Source organism: Panthera uncia, chromosome C2 (assembly GCF_023721935.1).
Source record: "Panthera uncia isolate 11264 chromosome C2, Puncia_PCG_1.0, whole genome shotgun sequence".
Taxonomy (NCBI): domain Eukaryota; kingdom Metazoa; phylum Chordata; class Mammalia; order Carnivora; family Felidae; genus Panthera; species Panthera uncia.
The window spans coordinates 43,725,025-43,731,131 of record NC_064810.1 but is presented as its reverse complement, the minus strand read 5'-3'; the positions used below and the strand labels follow the sequence as shown (position 1 = coordinate 43,731,131).

Below are 6,107 nucleotides of genomic sequence, written 5' to 3'. Positions count from 1 at the left end.
CTTTTACCACAACCCTCTCCTAAGACTTGCACCCCATCTGATCCTGTTTCATTATTTCCTCAAGGTACATCCTGCATTTAATCATCTTGGAATTCATCCAAAATCTGGCCACTGTCAATATACCCTGATGATCACATATATGGAAACAAAAAGATGGTGATGGAGAAATGGGGTTTGAAACAAAGATAAGATTAGCCTTTCCCCAAGCTAACTTATGCATTTTGATTGTATTTTCAGGGGAACAGTACTATTCTCTAAAGGGGCAATTCTCTGTTGAAGAGGGCATATTTTGCAGAGTTGACGATTCTTCATGTGTACAGAAAGTACACATGTAGACTTTCATAAAAATAAATCATGCCCAATTTATAACTGAATTTCAAAGTCTTAAACATTTATTTTCAGTAGTTTGCATATGACATGTTTATTCCATTCTGTTTAGTAAACTAGTGAGACATAAATGGGTGTCTCAAGACTTTTCACTTCAAACTGAGAGAATTCAAATTCAAAGACAGGAATTAAATGTAGATTCTGGATGTTAATATTTGTGCTTCTTGGACAAACCACTTATACCTCTAGGTCTCAATTTCTGTCTTCTCAAAATGTTTAAAATATAGTTTACCAAACAAATATAAATATTGTTTAGAGAATAAAAAGGCCTAAGATTGGTATGTACTGGTCATATATTAGATTCCTTCAATAGACAGAAACGAATTGTTTCTTAATAATGATGTTTTTCACAACTATACTGAATTAAGGTTCATTAGCATGCCTTACAAAGTGGCATAATTTTGATAATATTAACAATAGTCATACCTAAATTTATTAGAGCTCTATTGTATACAAAATAATTGTATGTACATTATTTCATTTGATTCCCAAAGCTTATGAGGTTAATTAGTAAAATGAAAAATCATTACATAATTTTAGAAATGTGAAAGAACTGAAGTTCTTAAAATTATTTGATTTAAATCACAGACATAAAGTTAGGACAAGAACCCTGGCATTTTTGCCTTCAAATTTCAATATTTCTACCAAACTATGCTATATGTTGTATAATTTTTTAATTTGGGGGAAATAATTATTAGAAACTATGTTTCTCTCACTAAATAAAGATAGCAAAATGGTAAAATGTTTAAGTTTTGTGAAGTTTCTATTAGTCATCAATTACAAAGAAATAATGATAGAAGTAAGATAATCCTTCTCTTCTTACTATTATTCTATACTAACCCAGAAATGTTTTTATTTTTTATGCTTATTATTCATTTTTTGAGAGAGAGAGAGAGAGAGAGAGAGAGAGAGAGAGAGAGAGAAAGAATGAGGGAGGCACAAAGAGAGGAGAAAGAGGAAATCCCAAGCAGGCTCCACACTGTCAATGCAGAGCCTGATGTGGGACTTGAACCCATGCACCACAAGATCATGACCTGAGTTGAAATCAAGAGTTGGACGCTTAACCAACTGAGCCACACAGGTGCCCCCAGAAATATGTTTCCAGTTCTATATCCTGAAATAAATTTGTTACATAGACAACCTAAGAATTCTGGATTCTTTTCTAATAAATAACAATTTTCATACATGAATTGGTATTTACTTTACAAGTCAACTTTTTATGTTCATATAGGAGATCAGACTGGTAACTGTGAATCAGAGCTCATGACCTGAAATGGGTAAGGTGATCCGAATTGAGATGTTTAAATCGCAAGACAGAACAATTGAAATGTGAGTGTATGTTGAATGCCTTTATCATATAAGATTCAACTCATATGTATCTAACTAACAAGATCTTGGTTCCCTTGTATTGTATTCTTTGACTGTATTCCATGTAATGTAATAAAATGGAAAGAAAAACGGCTGCTTTACACACTTTAAAATAAAAGTAGATCTTAAAGACAAAGCCAAATATTAAAATTTTTCTGAACTTCCTTGTCCTCAGGAGAAGTTATTATAAAATCTGAATGGCATACCTATTTTGTATTTTGTAAATCTTCTTCATACGTAGGATATTTTACATCTTTGCAGCTATTATTGGAACCCCAAATTGAATCTCTATTAACAGTTCAATCACTATACCACCTGACAGTGGCCACGGGAGTTCTTGTGAGAGAACTATTTCGAGAGAAATAGCATTATACATGTAGATTTATATATACATACATAACATGTAATAGACCTATTCATATTGATGCACTGTCATTTGTGCTGGATAATCACTATGATTCTATTTCACTTAAAGTTATGTTAGTAACAAAAATTAATTAAAAGTTATGAAAACAGACTTGTTTGAATGATATTTGAATTATATTTATTGCTTTATATCAGTTCCAAGTAGATGTACTTGACTTGGGAACAAGTATGTAGACTTGGGACCATCTCAACACAAATAGAGCAAATAAGTGAGAATTATTTCCTGAAACAACGCATTGTAAGAAGCTTCACCCCTCTTGTTATACAAAATAATTTCTTACATTTCTTACTATGTATGATTTCTTACAAAAGTGTATTAATTTACTCTATCTTTGCTCTAGTATAGTTGCAGTAGTTCCCATTAAAAAGGAATTTTACCATTAGAATATCCTTTTGTCTTCTAAAAAAAAATACAGATGTTAAGTCATTAGTATTGAACAATAACAGTAGCTTCTTACAACCACAAGATGGAAGGTAATGGTGTTCCCAGCACCGTCAGGAATATTGCTCTCTGTGATAGGTAGAATTGCAAGATATCCTCTAAGATTCCCATTCTGATATGGACACATTATATGATCCCTTCTCCTTGAGTGTGGTGAGAACCTGGGATATGTTTATAGAGACTCAGAAGGAGAAGAGAAAGAATATGGTGACAAAATTTTGAAGATGGAATGGCTGAAAATTTCCAAAACTGCTGAAGAAAATAAACCATATGTTAAAGAAAACCTAAGACTCCAAAGTAGGATTTTAACAAAATTAATCTATGTAGTAACACAACAGACTAAAATTGCAAGAAGAGCAAAGACAAAAGAAATTTTAACATGCCCCAGAGAAAAACAACATGATACCTTCAAAGGAACAACAATAAAACTTAAGTCTATTTTCTCAACAACAATGATAAAAGCTAGAAGACAAATTATATTTTTAAAGTGCTGAAATAAAATAACTGTCAATCTAGGAGTTTAAAGATTGAGAAAAAATTCTTTTGGAATGAAAATGAGAAAAGCCATTTACAGACACACAAAACTTGAAAGAATTTACCATAATAGAAATGAAGTAAAGGAAACACTAAATATTGCTTTTTTAAACAGTGAGAGAATAGAAGCTTGGAGATACAGACAGAAATTAAGGCTATAAATATATTGGTGAATCCAAATATTAATTCTACCAAAATAGTAATAATAGTAAAGTGTTGATAAGTTTAAATTCATAATTAATATGCATAAGAACAGTGTGTTGGGAAGGGTGAAGAGAGTTAAAATGCCTGAAGTTTCTTGTTCTGTCTGGAATAAAGCACAAAACTTGTGGTTAACTTAGACCAAAATAAGTCAAGATTCATATTTTCATCTCTGCAATAACCAGTAAAACAATGGTAAACAAGTTTAAAAGTTCTATGTTGTTTACTCTGTGTTTGTCATGTTCTAGATAGGTGAATTGCCTTTCTTTGTCCTGTTCTTTATTCCAGGAGGCTGACGTTACGTGGACATTCTTGTCCTTTGACCCTTGTTAGCTTCGGCTAACTGGCAATGGCATGAAATATAAGGTTAAGAGAATAAAGATTGGGTATATCCCCCAATTCTATCTTTATGGCAGTTATTACATCCTACTAAAGGTACACACTAGAGAGCTGTATTCAGTGACTCCAGGCTCCATTGTCTCCTTTTCCTTTTTTACCCTTTAGCCTACTGGAAGACAGGGGGCCCCACAGAAAATAGATGTGCTCTAGGTGCAATGAACCAGTCCTCCACTACACTAGACACTGACTGCAGGTACAAGAGTGAGCCCAGCTGAGAGCATCTGCGCCTGGCACAGACCAGCAGTACAATGATCTGAGCCCAAGGCAAGTTGTTAACCCACAGAATGACCAGTAAATAAACTTCGGATCTCTAAAGCCATTCACTTTTAGGTACGTTGGTGCATGATGGGTGTGGGGGAATGCATGTGAAGTCATCAAGGCTGGTGGCAGGCAGGATCAGTTGGTTTGAAGGAGAGGAAACAAAGACTGAACCCAAGCTGGGCACAGGTGATGGCTGCAGTACCGATGAGAGCCAAAGACAACAGTGAAGGTATTCCCAATGTCAGTCACCAGTGACAACCTGAGTCCACATGACAGGCTGGACTGGATCAGGGAGTCTCTCTCTGCAGGTGAATCTGACGAAGATTGAACAGTTGCCCTCAGGGGCTGCCTATTGTCAGTTTATGGATGGCCTGTTCCCTGGCTCCATGGCCTTGAAGAAGGTGAAATTCCAGGCTAAGCTGAGTACATCCAGAAGTTCAAGACACTACAAGCAGGTCTTAAAAGAATGGGTGTTGACAAAATAATTCCTGTGGACAAATTAGTGAAAGGAAAATTTCAGGACAATTTTGAATTTGTTCAGTGGTTCAAGAAGGGTTTTTTGGCCTTCGTTGTTTTGTTTTTTTGTTTTTTGTTTATTTATTTTGATAGAGAGAGAGAATAAAAGAGAGAGATTTCAAGGTGGGGGAGGAGCTGAGAGAGAGGGGGAGATAAAGAATCCCAAGCAGGCTGGACATGGGACTCAGTCCCATGAAATGTGATTGTGACCTGAGCCGAGATCAAAAGTCAGAGGCTTAACCGTCTGGGCCACCCAGGCACCTCTCAAGAAGTTTTATGATGCAAGCTGTGATGGAAAACACTATGACCCTGTAACTGCCAGATAAGGAAGAAGAACTTCAGCGGCTTCCTCCCCTGTTGTTCCAGCTCTGAGCAAACCCAGGAAACCTCTCAGCTCTAGCAGTGCAGCTCCGCTGAGGCCCATTGCAACACTCAGAACTACCGCAGCCCCTAAGGCTGGCTGGGGCGCGGTATGAAAGGATCCTGATGCAGGCAACAGGGATGGCAAGCAGTTGAATTGATGCAGCAGGTCAGTGTATTGAAACTTATCATTGAAAACTTGGAGAAAGAGAGAGACTTTTGCTTTGGAAAGCTAAGGAACATTGAATTGAGTTGCCTGGAGGTTGAGGGGGGAAACAACCCTGTATTGCAGAGGATCATGTACATTCTCTATGCCACACATGAAGGCTTTGTGGTACCCAATGAAGGGGGCCCACGGAAGAACAAGAAGAGTATTAGCAGCCTGGACCAGCAGAGGAGCATTCAAAGTCTTCACTCTAGGTCACATACTTCACTGTAAAATACTCCGTTTTATTATTCTTAGAAGACTCACTGTTTGTTGTTTTGTTTTTTTTTTTTCATAAGCAAAAATTACCTCTTTTTAAAGGGCACTTCATTTTCATTGAGTTTAAGTTAGGAGTTGTAGCAGAGCAGTATTAACATCCAATTGGTTCGTCCAGGGAACAAAGAGGCTGGCCATGGGGCTCTCCATGTGGACCCTGGTAATACTGATTGCTGGAGAAGGTGTTTTTATGTAACACACTGAGGTTGAGACCTTGGTAGAGAAATATAAAGACTGGCTTGAATTCGAAGCTAATGTGAAATCTTGGCAGAGAACGTTTTAATAAATAAATGTCTTCAGAGTATTTAAAATATGCTTCCATATTTCAAAATAAAAATATAACACCACAGGAGATTTTACATGGTTGACATTGTGTCTGGGAAGGAAGGGCCAGACCTCTGGATCTTTGGAATCTGCTGTTCATAGGCCTTGCAGGGCTGTTTGAAGCTGCAAAGGCCTAGACCTTAGCCCAGAAGGAAAGCTGAAATAGTGGCTCTGTAAAGCCATTTGGTGTCCTTACCAATCATACTGCTGCTTTAAGAAGCAAGAGGCATTGTTGCCCGAATGAATAGAGGGCATATTTCAGCCCTGAGATCTGAGTTGGAGAGCTTGAATTTCAGTGGACATTTCTCTGATGATTTTTCCAGTTATCCCTGAAATTTCTATGTATTGTGCTTTTTGGGAAATGAGGTGTGTCCACATTTTAAAGACTGGGCACATCAGCTACTTTTG

The 6,107-nt window shown here is 36.8% G+C and overlaps 1 pseudogene; it reads left to right on the top strand.

Moving 5' to 3' along the window:
* Nucleotides 1-4,188: 4,188 nt before the first annotated feature.
* LOC125921543 (microtubule-associated protein RP/EB family member 1-like) lies at nt 4,189-5,333 on the top strand (annotated as a pseudogene).
* Nucleotides 5,334-6,107: the final 774 nt, after the last annotated feature.